Source organism: Loxodonta africana, chromosome X (genome assembly GCF_030014295.1).
Source record: "Loxodonta africana isolate mLoxAfr1 chromosome X, mLoxAfr1.hap2, whole genome shotgun sequence".
NCBI classification, from domain to species: Eukaryota; Metazoa; Chordata; class Mammalia; order Proboscidea; family Elephantidae; genus Loxodonta; species Loxodonta africana.
The window spans coordinates 94,589,673-94,606,088 of record NC_087369.1 but is presented as its reverse complement, the minus strand read 5'-3'; the positions used below and the strand labels follow the sequence as shown (position 1 = coordinate 94,606,088).

Sequence of the window (16,416 nt, the reverse complement as noted above, 5' to 3'; positions counted from 1 at the left end):
CAACAAGGCTGGCATTAATCCAAAAAACACAAAATAATAAATGTTGGATAGGCTGCGGAGAGATTGGAACTCTTATACACTGCTGGTGGGAATGTCACATGGTACAACCACTTTGGAAATCTAGCTGGCGTTTTCTTAAAAAGTTAGAAATAGAACTACCATACAACCTAGAAATCCCACTCCTCGGAATATACCCTAGAGAAATAAGAGCCTTCACAAGAACAGATATATGCACACCCACGTTTATTGCAGCTGTGTTTACAATAGCAAAAAGCTGGAAGCAACCAAGGTGTCCATCAACGGATGAATGGGTAAATAAATTGTGGTATATTCACACAATGGAATACTACGCATCGATAAAGAACAGTGATGAATCTGTGAAACATTTCATAACATGGAGGAACCTGGAAGGCATTATACTGAGCGAAATGAGTCAGAGGCAAAAGGACAAATATTGTATAAGACCACTATTATAAGATCTTGAGAAATAGTATAAACTGAGAAGAACACATACTTTTGTGGTTACGAGGGGGGGGAGGGAAGGAGGGTGGGAGAGGGTTATTTACTGATTAGTTAGTAGATAAGAACTACTTTAGGTGAAGGGAAGGACAATACTCAATACATGGAAGGTCAGCTCAACTGGACTGGACCAAAAGCAAAGAAGTTTCCGGGATAAACTGAATGCTTCAAAGGTCAGCAGAGCAAGGGTGGGGGTTTGGGGACTATGGCTTAAGGGGACTTCTAAGTCAATTGACAAAATAATGCTATTATGAAAACATTCTGCATCCCACTTTGAAATGTGGCGTCTGGGGTCTTAAATGCTAACAAGCGGCCACCTAAGATGCATCAATTGGTCTCAACCCACCTGGATCAAAGGAGAATGAAGAACGCCAAGGTCACACGATAACAAGAGCCCAAGAGACAAAAAGGGCCACATGAACCAGAGACCTCCATCATCCTGAGACCAGAAGAACTAATTGGTGCCCGGCCACAACCTATGACTGCCCTGACAGGGAGCACAACAGAGAACCCCTGAGGGAGCAGGAGATCAGTGGGATGCAGACCCCAAATTCTCATAAAAAGAGCAGACTTAATGGTCTGACTGAGACTAGAGGAATCCCGGTGGTCATGGTCCCCAAACCTTCTGTTGACCCAGGACAGGAACCTTTCCCGAAGACAACTCATCAGACATGGAAGGGACTGGACAATGGGTGGGAGACACATGGTGATAAATAGTGAGCTACTTGTATCAGGTGGACACTTGAGACTGTGTTGGCATCTCCTGTCTGGAGGGGAGGTAGGAGGGTAAAGAGGGTTAGAAACTGGCAAAATTGTCATGAAAGGAGAGACTGGAAGGGCTGACTCATTGGGGGAGAGTAAGTGGGAGTATGGAGTAAGGTGTATATAAGCTTATATGTGACAGACTGACTTGATTTGTAAACGTTCACTTAAAGCTCAATAAAAATGATTTAAAAAAAAAGAAAACAATAGAAGATTAATGAATATATCCTGTTTCTAAGACACTGGAGGTCTTAGTATCATTGCTCACTGATCTTTCAATTGTCTTAGCAAGATTTCTATTCTTCTTTTCTTTATAATGTTTGAGCACATACTGCTCTAAGATTTATATGTTCTGACATAATGAACAACGAATCAAATTTTTTTGTTCAAAGTTTCTGATGAAATTATACGTAAGTACACTGAAAATCTTAATTGGAGCGCTGATTTACTTGGTAATGACTTGCTGCCCATCTTTAAAGTTGCCTATTAAGCATGCATAACAATCTGTTAATGGTGTTTTGAGACGTTTATTGGGGTTCTTACTACAGATTCTCCAGCCATTAAAGAGATAATTAAGGAATACTACAAACAACTTTTACCATCCTTCTGTCAGTTTGTTATACTGTGATTGTGTGTTGCTATGATGCTGGAAGCCATGCCACCAGTATTTCAAATACCAGCAGGCTCACCCATGGTGAACAGATTTTGTCAGAGCTTCCAGACTAATACAGACTAGAAAGAAAGGCTTTATGATCTACTTCTGAAAATTAGTCAGTGAAAACCCTATGGGTCATAACAGGATACTGTCTGATATAGTGCTGGAAGATGGAACCACTAGGTTGAAAGACACTCAAGAAACAAAGTGGCTGCAACAATGAAATTGAGCATACCAATGATCATGAAGATGGTACAGGACTTGGTAACATTTTACTCTGTTGTACTCGGGATTGCCATGAGTTGGAACCAAGTTGAGAGAAAGTAACAGCACAAAGAACTTAATACTTATAAATTTGACAACATTAGAAAAATTAGAAAAAAATGGAGCAATTCCTCAAGAAGCACATGCTACCAAAACTCAACCAAGGTGAAACAGATAGTCTGAATAGTCTGATAATCGTTAAAAAATTTAGTTCATAATTTTTAAATTTCCATAAAATAAATATCCAAGTCCAGAGTGTTTCACTGGGAGATTTCATCAAACATTTCAAGAATTAGGGTCAACTTTACAAAATCACTTGCAGAAAATAGAAGTGGAATGAACACTTCCTGAGTAATGTTATGAGACTAATATTACCCTGATACCAGTACCAGACAAATATAGTAAAGAAAGAAAAAAAATACACATGAATATCTTTCATGATCTTAGGTGAGAAAATTCTCAACAAAATATTAGAAAATTGCATTCAACAATGCAATACATGGTGAACAACTGTGATTTATTCCAAACATACAAGGCTGGTTCAACATTCAAAAACCAATCAATATGATCCACTATATCCACAGGCTAAAGAAAAAAATCATATGATTGTATCAGTTGATGAGAAAAAGCATTTGACTAAATCCAACATTCATTTATGATAAAACGTGGGAGATGTTGTAACAGTAAAACTTGAAAATCTCTTACTGGGGTTTTCACCCTAAAGTTTGGGAAAACTCTACACTATTGCATGACACCTTCCTGATCTATTCATCTGTGTTACCAACTTGCTCCTGCAGATATTTGGGCTCGCAACCTCTGCTGTAATCTAGCCTGCTGGAGCTCCTGTTTTTCTCGAAACTAAATGGATATAGTAGGAGCCATTCTGCCTCACATAGCTATCAGTGTTTATTGAGCAACCAACCTGGCTAAAGATAATGGGCAAAAATATAAGGCACAATCAATGCGCTCAAAAGCTTCTATGTTACTTATGAATACTGTAAAGTCACAGATCATAATGTATATAATCTATAACACTTCCCAGTGTCTAGAACAAGGCTTTATACAGAAGTCACTTGAAACTCACTTCTTGAAAGAATTGCTAGACATGATGGAAAATAAAAGATTGAATCAAAGGTGACTAAAGTTTAAGGCCTGATTGAATACTACAGAGATAGAAATATGGAGGAGAAAAGGATATAATTGAAATTTGATTTTGAATCATAAAAATCTCATGATCAGAAAGGACTTTAGAAATTATCCATTATCAAGTACACAGGTGTGCCTTGAACTCTTCCCCTTTCCTCCCTATAGGCTTCAAAGTGACTCCATGGGAGAAAGGCCTTGGTGTTTGCTTCCATAAAGATTATAGCCTAGAAAACATTATGGGGTAGTTTTACTCCTTCACATAGGGGAGCTACAAGTCGAAATTGCTTTGACAGCATATAAGAACAACAGGATATAATTCAGGTATATATTCCTTGGCTAAAAAAAAAAAAAAAGAACATGAAGATCAGTTAAGAACAATAAAATTGAAAAAAGAGAATGACAACTTGAAGAAATAGGTGCTGTAAGAAGTGAAATAACAAGTGTAGAATGATGCACAAAAGGCATGTGTTTATCAGCATTGAGTTCATGTCCCATCAGTTACTCCTTAAAATTTACTCATCCCAAGAAGCACACCTGCAAAACAGTTATTTGAACAATTCATTTGGCTAGTGTTAGAATAAGAAACTGCATGGTAAGAAACACGTTTAGAAGTTCAAGTTTATTAAATAAAAAGGATGAATCCAGCTGAGAAAAAAAAATACTATGACACTTGGACATTGACAAAATGCTTTCATATAGATTATCTCATTAGCTGAAGTACTTAGACTCTAAAAGAATATGCAACTGTACTAACTGATCAGGACCATCATTTTTTCCCTTGTGCCACTTGTTGCTGTTAGCTTGCCCTTGAGTCAGTTTTGACTCATAGCTACCCAGTGCACAACAGACTAAAATATCACCTGATCAGGAGCCACCCCCATAGTCATTGCTATATTTGAGCCCATTTCTGTAGCCACTGTGTCAATCCATCTTGTTGAGGGTCTTCCTCTTTTTCACTGACCTGCTTTACCAAGCATGATGTCCTTCTCCAGGGGCCAATTCCTCTGGATAACATGTAAAAAAATACGTGAGAAGTCTTGCCATCCTCACTTCTAAGGAGCATTCTGGCTGTACTTCTTCCAAGACGGATTTGTTTGGTTTTCTGGCAGTCCATGGTATATTCAATATTTTTCATCAACACCATAATTAAAAGGCATTAACTCTTCTTCTTTGGTCATCCTTATTCATTGTCCAGTTTTCACATGCAGATTAGGTGATTGAAAATACCATGGCTTGGGTCAGGCACAGAGCTCTGGTGGCGCAGTCGTTAAGAGCTTAGGCTGCTAACCAAAAGGTTGGCAGTTCCAATGCACCAGCCTCTCCTTGGAAAACCTATGGAGCAGTTCTCTGTGCTATAGGGTCACTATGAGTCAGAACTGATTCAACTGCAACAGGTTTTAGATCAGGTGTACCTTAGACATTAAAGTGACATATTTGATTTTTAACACTTTAAAGAGATCTGGTCCTTTGATTTTTTAATTTCTGCTTCCAAGGGTATTGATCATGGATCCAAGTAAAATGAAATCCTTGACAACTGCAATATTTTCTCTGTTCATCATGATGTTGCTTTTTGGTCCAGATGTAAGGATTTTTGTTTTCTTTATACTGAGTTGCAATCCATAGTGAAGGCTGCAGTCATTGGTCTTCATCATTAAGTGCTTCAAGTCCTCTTCACTTCAGCAAGTAATGCGTCACCTGCATATCTCAGGTTGTTAATGAGCCTTCCTCCAATCCTGATGTCTTGTTCCTCTTTGTATAGTCCAGCTTCTCGGATTATGTGCTCAGCATAAAGATTGAATAAATATGGACGAAGGATACAACGCTGATGTACATCTTTCCTGATTTTGAACCATGTCGTATCCTTTTGTTCTGTTCAAATAACTGCCTCTTAGTCTATGTACAAGTTCTGCATGAGCACAACTAACGGTTCTGGAAATCCCATTCTTCACAATGTAATCCATAATTTGTTTTGAAATATACAGTTGAATGCCCTTGCATAGTCAATAAAACTCAGGTAAACAGCTTTCTGGTGCTCTCTGCTTTCAGCCACGGTCCATCTGACATCAGCAATGATATCCCACATCCTCTTCTTAATCGGGCTTGAATTTCTAGCAGATTCCTGTCAATGTACTACTGCAACTGCTTTTGAATTATCCTCAGCATAATTTTACTTGTACATGGTATTAATGACCTTGTTCAATAATTTCCACATTCTGTTGGCTCACCAATAGGCACGCATATGGATCCCTTCCAGTCAATTGGCCAGGTAGCTGTTTTCCAAATTTCTTGGCATAGATGAATGAGCACCTCCAGGGTTGCATATGTTTGTTGAAACATCTCAATTGGTATTCTGTCAATTCCTGGATCCTTGTTTTTTGCTAATGTCTTCAGTGCAGCTTGGACTTCTTCCTTTAATACCATGGGTTCCTGATAATAATGCTATCTCCTGAAATGGCTGAATATCGACCAATTCTTTTTGGTATAGTGACTCTGTGTATTTCTTCCATTTTCTTTTGATGCTTTCTGAGTCATTCAATGTCATTCAATATTTTGTCCATAAAATCCTTCGATATTGCAAATACAGGATTGAATTTTTTCCTCAGGTCTTTCAGCTTGAGAATTGCCAAGTATGTTCTTTCCTTTTGATTTTCTACCTCTGGGTCTTTGAACATTTCAATACTTTGTTTTTTCGAGTAGCCCTTTGAAATTTTCTGTTCAGTTCTTTTACTTCACCATTTCTTCCATTCACTTTAGCTACTCTACATTCAAGAGCAAGTTTCAGAGTCTCTCCTGGCATCCACATTGGTCTTTTCTTTCTTTCCTGTCTTTTTAATGACCTTTTGCTTTCTTCGTGTATGATGTCCTTGATGTCATTCCACAACTTGTCTGTTCCTCAGTCATTAGTATTCAATGTGTCAAATCTATTCTCAAGATGGTCTCCAAATTCAGGTGGGATATACTCAGGGTCGTATGTTGCTTTCACCGTCTTTTTAAAATTTTCTTCAGCTTCCACTTGAACTTTCATAGGAGCAGTTGATCGTCTGTTCTGCAATCAGCCCCAGGCCTTGTTCTGACTGATGATACTGAGCTTCTCCATCGTCTCTTTCCACAGATGTAGTCAATTTGATTCCTGTATATTCCATCCAGCTAAGTCCATGTGTATAGTTTTCATTTATGTTGTTGAGAAAAGGAATTTTCAATGAATAAGTCATTGGTATTGCAAAATTCTATCCCGTGATCTCCAATGTCATTTAAACACCAAAGTCATATTCTCCAACTACTGATCCTTCTTTGTTTCCAACTTTTGCATTCCAATCACCAGTAATTATCAATGCATCTTGATTGTATGTTTGATCAATTTTAGACCACAGAAATTGACAAAATCTTCAATATCTTCATCTTTGGCATTATTGTTTGGTGCGTAATTTAAAGAATAGTTGTATTAACTGGTCTTCCTTGTAGGCATGTGGATATTATCCTATCACTGACAGCATTGTATCTGAGCATACATCTTGAAATTTTCTTTTTGATAATGAATGCAACACCATGTGTCTTCAATTTGTCATTCCTGTAGTAGGAGACCTTAGGATTGTCTGATTCAAAATGGCCAATGCTAGTCCATTTCAGTCACTAATGCATAAGATATTCACATTTATTCATTCCATATAATTTTCCTACTTCATATATTTCATGTTCTGGTTATTTAATGGATGTTTATAGGTGTTTCTTGTCATTTTGAGTCATCCACATCTGCAAATAAAAGTCCTGAAAGCTTTACTCTGCACACCTCATTAAGGTTGACTCTACTTTGAGGAGGCAGCTCTTCCTCAGTCATATTAGGAATGGCTTCCAACCTCAGGTGTTTGTCTTTCCACACTATATCAGGCAAAGTTCTGCTGCTATTCATAAGGTTTTCACTGGCCATTTTTTTAAGAAGTAGACCATCAGGTTTTTCCTCCTAGTCTGTCTTAGTCTGAGAGCTCTGCAGACACCTGTCCACCATGTTTGATTCAGCTGGTATTTGAAATACTGGTGGCATAGCTTCCATCATCACGGCAGCACAGAAACCACCACGTATGACAAACTGACATATATATGTATTTGTTGTTGTATGCCGTTGAGTGGATTCCAGCCCAAACCTACTTGTTTTCTAAAACACACATTGCAAACATACAAATATCTGTTCTGTTCACATGTCAGCACCCATTCATATCATGGTTTGAAAATGTGGAGAATAAGTTCCCCCTAAAATACAAGTCGCAGGTGTTTCTTTACAGTTAACTTTAGCAAAATTCATACAAAATAGTAATAAACAGTGATCTTCTTTACTTGTTACTTGTTAAAATTTCTGTACTAAAATGTAGAAAAACTTAACTCTACAAATATTGAAAATTAAAAAATTCTTTATATATATATTTTTTATTTCTAGTACCACTACCACAATTTACAGGGGAATATTCCTGATGTGGAAACGCTGGTGCCATAGTGGTTAAGCGCTATACCTGCTAATCAAAAAGTCGTCAATTCGAATCCACCAGGTGCTCCTTGGAAACCCTATGGGGTAGTTCTACTCTGTCCTATAGGGTCACTAAGAGTCAGAGTCAACTTGACGGCAATGGGTTTGTTTGTTTGTTTGATTTTGGTTGTACCAGATGTAATGAAAAGAAAAAGACAAAACTACAACAAATAAAAGACCTCAGGAATGTACGTCTAATTGACCCTACGTTGCATTAATCAATAGCTGCGCTTTTTGCAAACTGTGGCTATGACAGTCCTGAACAATAAGGGTTTCCTGTTTAAGTTGCAGTAACTTTTCTGACTAAGGGTCGTTGTTCCATCTGTGACAGAATTTTACAGTTCCTCTAATGCATTTGGGACTACTGTCTTAAAGTAACCTGCAGCTTTCCTGACAACTTCTCACTCTCTCCTGCTAAGAACTGTACCCCTTTTCTGCTGAATTTTTAGAGCTTTCTGCTACCATATCCACTACTTCCACCACCAGATCCATTACTACCTCCATAAGGACTGTCCGCGCTTCTTCCACCATAACTGCCCCCCTTCATGGGTTCATAATGCCCCCCTTCATGGGTTCATAATTTGATTGCTGTTATCCACTATAATTTCCCAAATCATTATAGTGCCCACCACCATAGTTATACTGCCAAAATTTCTTCCTTCATTGTAACCATCATATCCTCCACCATAGCCACTGTGTACACCAACTTGGTTTCCAAGTCCTGGTCCACCACCACCATAAATCCCTCTACTGCTATAACCAGGACCTCCACCATAGTTGCCACTGTCACCTCCAAATCCATTATAGCCACCATCACCTCCTTCATAACAACCTCTGCTGCTACCATCTCCACCACCATGGCCACTTCTTCCACAAAAGTTCCCGCCACAACCCATAAAGTTGCCAGACCTATTTCCACAACCTCTTTGTGATCCAGCAGACTGCATCTCTTGTTTAGAAATGGCCTTTTTCACTTCACAATTATACCCATTAATAGTATGGTATTTCTGAACAACAATTTTGTCCACTGTATCATTGTCATCAAATGTTACAAAGGCAAATCATCTCTTTTTTCCACTTTGCCTGTCTTCCATAACTTCTATGGTTTCAATCTTGCCATACTTTTCAATGTAGTCTCCCAAATTATATTCTTCTGTATCTTCTTTAATGCCACCAACAAAAACTTTCTTCACTGTTAGATAGACAACAGATTTTACAGAATCCTCCTCTCTAGAAACAGCTCTCTTTGGTTCCACTATTACAGGTAAATGAATAATTTCTTTTATAAGGATCAACACAAAGCTGGTTCTGATGAGGTGAAGGTTAGAGGTGTCCCAAATATCTAACTTTTCCAAGCAGCTGTGCCGCTCCGTCATCTCTAACATCAACTACTCCCTCTCACCTGTGTACTCTCCCTCCTGTCTTTGGGTTCCATAATTTCTTGCAACATCTCACACAACTCACGGATCATATAAAGGATATCGCTCATGAGGTTTTGGAGGCTGGTAATTCCCAAATTCGTGGGTCAGGAGTAGACTTCTCCCTGACCCTCAGCCTCAGCCCAAAGGCACTCAGCTTTCTTACTCTGTGGGCCGGGAAGCCCACTTTGCCTTCTCCTGCAGCAATCTGCTGCCAGTTACTGCTGTGGGTCTCTCCTTTCTTTGGTGGTAGTAAGTTCTCCTCTTTGCTCTGAAATTGGTTCTTTTTTAAGGCAAAACTGGCCAATCCCCTTGGTAGGCCACGGTTACCTTATCACATAATCAACCTGGGTGGGAGGTACAAGACCATGGCAATAAAGGCCACACACAGAAGTAATTAATCTACCACAGGCCACCCCCTGGCTTTTCTAGCCATGGTTCTTTCATATTTGGGGGGTAACTTCCCACTCCCAATCATTTCATTAGTCCAAAACAGTCATTAACAATTAGTTCTTCAATAGGGCAAAGAGTCCAAAGGGTAGTTTACTCAGGTACCAGCCATTCAGGTCTGCTGAGGGTTTCCATCTGATCTGGTCAGGTTCTCCAAAAGTCATCTCGTCTTCACCCCTTCTGGCCTCTGACAAAATTCAGCTGAGAGAAGATTATTCCCTTGCTCTGAGTCTCTTTCAAGTTATCAGCATAGTGTTAGGTTTTCCCCACTGTATAACCCATTTATTCATTCCGTTACCTTCAGTTATTATTTCTCCTTCCTTCCATTTGTTATTTATTTTTAAACAAACTTTTCCATCTTGGAAAGAAACATCAGGTTCAGCTGCTGTGCTAGCCCAGATTTCTGGTAGCAAGACCAGTCTAGCAAGTGCTTCTCCCTCAGTCCACTCCTATTCATGTTGGGTATGGTAACATAGGTACAACACTAGTGGGCTATCTCTCCCACTAGGCAGTATTGCAGTATTCACTGTCAATCCCAATTTTGCCAGATGGGGGAAGGGTACAATCTATCCAATCAGGCCTTTGGGAATTCTGGCATACTTGTTCAGGGGTATAGTTATGGTCTCTTGCTTAAGGATCACCCCTGCTTCTGGCACCCTCAGCTGCATCCCTGGTCCTGGAACCGCAGCATCCGGCAGGAAAAAAAAAATCTTAGGTGATGTGGGGAAGAACTGTACAGTGGCACTAGCATCCTTCCACACCCACTCTTCCCCAGACATCCCCACCCCCCAAGAGAAGTGTAGGAATCTGGCCAGTGGTGATCCTCCCTTTATGCCCCTCATGTTGGGTGTGAGCACACATTCATGAAGGAGCGTGAGCAAGCCCTTCATGCCTTTATCTCCCCCCATTTTGGATAACAAATGTTTCAATTGCCCATTCCAGTTCTCTATCAAACCATTACTCTGAGAATGGTGTGCAACATTGTATGCTCATTTAATATGATGTTTCCTGGCCCATTGCTGCACCCTGTGGGCTGTAAAGTGTGTTCCTTGGTCTGATGAAATGTCACTTGGTGGCACAAATTGGTACAGTATCACTTTTTCCCAACCTTTTAATGGTATTTTTGCCATTTGCATCTGTCATGGAATATGCAAAACCCAGTCCAGAGTAAGTATCTATTCCCATGAGAACCCATTTGTAGCCATCTGGTGCCACCGGCATCCTTGGTCCAATATAATCAACTTGACAGCTATGTGCAGGGCCTTTCCCCTGGGGAATCTGCCCATAGCCATCTGCAACCTCTGTCTTCCTTGCCAGCAGACAGAAAACTGTTTATTGGCATTTTGTGCCTCAGACAGTACAAGTGGAATGTGTTTAGATTTAGTCTATCTCTGCATTGCTGCAGCACCCCCATTTCACCATTTGGGCAGAGCCCTGGATTTTTGCTGGTTTTGTTAACCAGCCTTTGTTGGTCATGTGGGCCACCACTGTATTCAAATCAGCCCTAACCTGTTCTTCAGTGCTTGATATTAACATAATATTGTCAATGTAAATGTATCATTGTACTTGAAATCCGCACCAAGTCCAAGTCTCTTCTAACTATGACAGTAAGCTGGCGAATTCAGGTAACCCTGTGGCAATGTAGTGAAAGTAAGCTGAGATCCTTTCCTACGTGAAATCACACTGTGGGTGGCTCTTTTCTCAGATTGGTATGGAGAAAAAGGCATTTACAATATCATTTACTGAGTACCAGTCTCCTTTAGTCTGCTGTATTTTTTCCACCATCGAAATCATGTCTGGAATAGCTGAAACCACATGTGGCACTACTTTATTCAGGCCTTGATAGTCTACTGTCAGCATCCATGAACTATCTGCCTTTTTCATTGGCCATACAGAGCTGTTATAGAGAATTTGTTGGCACCAATACTCCAGCCTTTAGCACGTCTTTAATCAAGACAGTAATCTCCTTTTGTCCATCATGTATCTTATACTATTTCAAATTAACAACCTGAGTTTGGGCAATTCTAATGTTTCCCATTAGCATGTCCAATCAATACTGGCCCAAAGATAGACTTACATGCCTTCAGCTTTACAATATCAGGTAGAGGGAGTGTTCCCCAATTGGACATAATATCCATACCAATAACATATTCAGGTAAGGGAGATGCACCTACTTCATACAAGATCTGTTTAAATCTTCCAGTTCTCATCCAAACTTTCACCTTATTCCCATCAACCATTGCATTCCCATATCCCCCCTGTCTAAACTTAGGCCCCTTCAAGATTTTATTGACAGGTTTTGGAATTACAGTACATTGAGCTCCTATGTCCAGGAACCTCAAGAAGGGCTCTTTCCCACCCCTGGGCCATTTCACTAGCACATGTTCATATGGCCTTTGGCCCCCTGCTGGGGACTAGACCAGAAGACCCTGGCCCCCTTGTCAATCCTTATCTTGATCAACCAGCTGAGCCTCTGCTTCAAATGTTCCCAGGTGGGAATTCCCATCATTAAATACCTCCCATTTGGGGTGAACAGGACTGGCTTGTTTAGTCCTCTTTAACATTGGGGGGCCAGCAGGAATTTCCATTGGTCCACCCAACCTCCTGCAGTCTGCCTTAGAACCTTTGTCTGAACTCCACCAATATCCACTATATTCATCCCATTTCTTAGTAACCATCTAAAAATCTCTTTCCTGCTGGGGTAAGTTCTTTCCCCATTGCCTCTTTCCATTCTCCTATAAATCACCCTTATGTTTCTTGCATTTGTAAGATCCATGTAGGGTAGCCATGCCAACAGACCTGACAAGGTTTCTCAGATTGTTACTTTGTTTTGCAGTAGCAAGGTAACAGGGGTGCCCATGTAGAAGGGGCTCCCTTCATTATCATATCTATCATGACCTGTGTAAGGGGCATACTCATTGGATGAATATCGTGATCAACAAGAAGCCATTCCAGCATGGCTTGCATAAACAGCACATTAGCTGCTTCCTCTGGAGCGTTCCATTGGGTATTAGAGGGGGAGAGGGGCAGTTTCCCTTCTTAGGGTAAACAAATCTCACCACAAATTTTATCCAGTCTCTCAGGCTGACCATCCCCTCTGGGTTAACCTGTTGTATAAATGGATCTTGTATCATCATTCATGACTGTTGCATAGTGGGTTGTGGGTCTTGCATCAACCCAGACATACTCTGCCATTCTGAGACATTCAAAACTAAAGACACTGCCGATAAATTAGTCACTCTCACAATCCATTTTAGTAATGGCTCCTCAGGAAGCCGATGATACCGATGTACAAACTGAAGCAACTCTTTCACACTATACCCACTGATTCCTATAGTTTCTTGGCTTTGTCTGTTTTCCTCCCAAACTACCTTCTTGGTGGCCAACGGTCATAGAGGCATGTTGCTCTGATCTGATTTTCCCTTTCTGGGTATGCCATGAGACTAGCAGTCATAGCTCTGACTGGACCAAATCTGGGCTTGGTTTGGTGCTAAAATCAGCACCTGCATTTATTTTCTCTGCCATTGCAGCTATTATGGATAACAGAAACCAAGGAATTGGATATACGTCCTTAATTCTCTGTATTTCCATATGCATCCAATTATCCTATTCTTCAGGAGTTATCCACCCTTCCTAAATCTCATGAGTAGCTTTTGCCTTGGGTAACTGATAGCGCCATAACAGCTGCTTCAATCCACGTGTATTTTTTATACCATCCAGAAACCAAAGGTTTCTCATTCTCCCATTTATCCCTTTTCCAAAACCACTTATTCCAGTGAGTCTAGACATCATCATTCTGACACCAACTAAACAATACTTTCTTTTATAAGAATCAGCACAAAGCTGGTTCCTATGAGGCAGAGGTTAAAGATGTCCCAAATGTCTAACTTTTACAAGCTGCTGTACCACTCCGTCATCTCTAACATCAACTACTCCCTCTCACCTGTACACTCTCCCTCTTGTCTTTGGTTCCCTAATTTTTTGCAACGTCTCACAGAACTCACAGATCATATAAAGGATATGGCTCATGAGGTTTTGCAGGCTAGTAATTCCCAAATTTGTGGGTCAGGAGTAGACTTCTCCCTGACCCTCAGCCTCTGCCCAAAGGCACTCAGCTTTCTTACTCTGTGGGCCAGGAAGCCCACTTTGCCTTCTCCTGCATCAATCTGCTGTCATCTTCTGCTGCAGATCTCTCCTACTTTGGTGGTAGTAAGTTCTCCTTTTTGCTCTGGAATTGGTTCTCTTTTAAGGCAAAACCGGCCAATCCCCTTGGTAGGCCACAATTACCCTATCACATAATCAAACTGAGTGGGAGTTACAAGACCATGACTGTAAAGGCTACACACAAAAGTAATTAATCCACCACAATGCCCATCAACATTGCGTGGTTGTGCGCACATTGCTGCATATACCTGTTCAACACAAGAGTATGTCAGAAAATGAAACCCCTGGTACATTTTGTTTGAGGGTCTCATCACAACACAATCTGAATATGCCCCATTTCTCTAAATATTCTCTTGAACCATCATCTGTAGTTTCAAAGCTCAGACCACAAAAAAAACTGTTTTCAAAACTGCTTTCTTTCCTTTGGATCATGACCCTCCTACCCCCAGCTGTGACTGCAGTGGCAGGAGTCAGGATGGCAGTGAACAAGGTGGGAGTTTTACCTCCATTTTGAGTCCAGCCCTTCCATTTTCTTTTTAATTTATTGTGCTTTAAGTGAAAGTTTACAAATCAAGTCAGTTTCTCATACAAAAACTTATACACACCTTGCTATGTACTCCTAGCTGATCTCCCCGTAATGAGACAGCACACTCTTCCTCTCTATCCTGTATTCCCCATGTCCATTCAACCAGCTCCTACCCCCTTTGCCTTCTCATCTCGCTTCCAGACAGGAATTGCCCACATAGTCTCATGTGTCTACTTGAGCCAAGAAGCTTACTCCTCACTAGTATCATTTTCTGTCTTATAGTCCAGTCCAAACCCTGGCTTTGGGAATCGTTCCAGTCTTGGCCTATCAAATGGTCCAGGGACCATGACCTCCGAGGTCACTCTAGTCTCAATCAGACAATTAAGTCTGGTCGTTTTGCAAGAATTTGAGGTCTGCATCCCATTGTTCTCCTGCTCCATCAGGAATTCTCTGTTGTGTTCCCTGTCACGGCAGTCATCAGTGGTAGCCAGGCACCGTCTAGATCTTCTGGTCTTAGGCTGATGTAGTCTCTGTTTTATGTGGCCCTTTCTGTCTCTTGGACTCATCTTTACCTTATGTCTTTTGTGTTTTTCATTCTCTTTGCTCCAGGTGGGTTGAGACCAATTGATGCATCTTAAATGGCCACTTGCTAGCACCGAAGACACAGATACCACTCACCAAAAAGTAGGATGCAGAATGTTTTCTTGATACATTTTGTTATGCCACTTGACCTAGATGTCTCCTGAAACCATGGTTCCCAAACCCCTGTCCCTGCTACTCTGGCCTTCAAAGCGTTCGGCTGTATTTAGGAAACTTCTTTTGGTTTAGTCCAGTTGTGCTGACCTCTCCTGTATTGCGTGTGGTCTCTCTCTCCACCTAAAAGAGCTCTTGTCTACTATCTAATTAGTGACCACTCCTCTCCCTCCCTCCCTGCCCTCTTAATCATCAAAGAATATTTTCTTCTGTGTTTAAACTTTTTTTCCATTCTTATAAGAGTGGCCTCACACAATATTTGTGCTTTTGCAACTGATTAATTTCACTCAGAATAATGCCTTCCATATTCCTCCATGTTATGAGATGATTCATGGATTCATTGTTGTACTTAATTGTTGCGTAGCATTCCATCATGTGAGTACACAATAATTTATTTATCCATTCATCCAATGATGGGCACCTTCATTGCCACCATCTTTTTGCTATAGTAAACAGTGCTGTAATGAACATAGGTGTGCATATATCTGTTTCTGTGAAGTCCCTTATTTCTCTTCGATATATTCCAAGGAGTAGGATTACTGGATCCTATCATTATTCTATAAGGTTTTCACTGGCTAATGCTTTTCATGAGTAGCCTGCTGGGTCCTTCTTCATAGTCTGTCTTAGTCTGGAAGCTCAGCTGAAACCTGTCCTCCATGGGTGACCCTGCTGGTATCTGAATACTGGTGGCATAGCTACCAGCATCACAGTAACACACAAGCCCCCACAGTATGACAAACTGACAGACACGTGGGGGAAGACACATGGAAGACAGCTTCCTGGCCAACTGACTGGAAAAGATCCATATTTATACCTATTCCAAGAAAGGTGATCCAACCGAATGTGGAAATTATAGAACGACATCATTAATATCACACACAAGCAAAATTTTGCTGAAGATCATTCCAAAATGGCAGCAGCAGTATATCGACGGGGAACTGCCAGAAATTCAGGCCGGTTTCAGAAGAAGATGTGGAATCAGGGATATCGTTGCTGATGTCAGATGGATCCTGGCTGAAAGCAGAGAATACCAGGAAGATGTTTACATATGTTTTATTGATTATGCAAAGGCATTTTACTGTGTGGATCATAACAAATTATGGATAACATTGCAAAGAATGGGAATTCCAGAACACTTAACTGTGCTCATGAGGAACCTTTACATAGATCAAGAGACGGTTGTTCAGACAGAACAAGGGGATACTGATTGGTTTAAAATCAGGAAAGGTGTGCGTCAGGGCTG

At 40.6% G+C, this 16,416-nt stretch overlaps 1 pseudogene; it reads right to left on the bottom strand.

Moving 5' to 3' along the window:
• Window positions 1–7,940: 7,940 nt before the first annotated feature.
• On the bottom strand, window positions 7,941–14,220 carry LOC100677280 (heterogeneous nuclear ribonucleoprotein A3-like; annotated as a pseudogene).
• Between the last annotated feature and the right edge of the window lie 2,196 nt (window positions 14,221–16,416).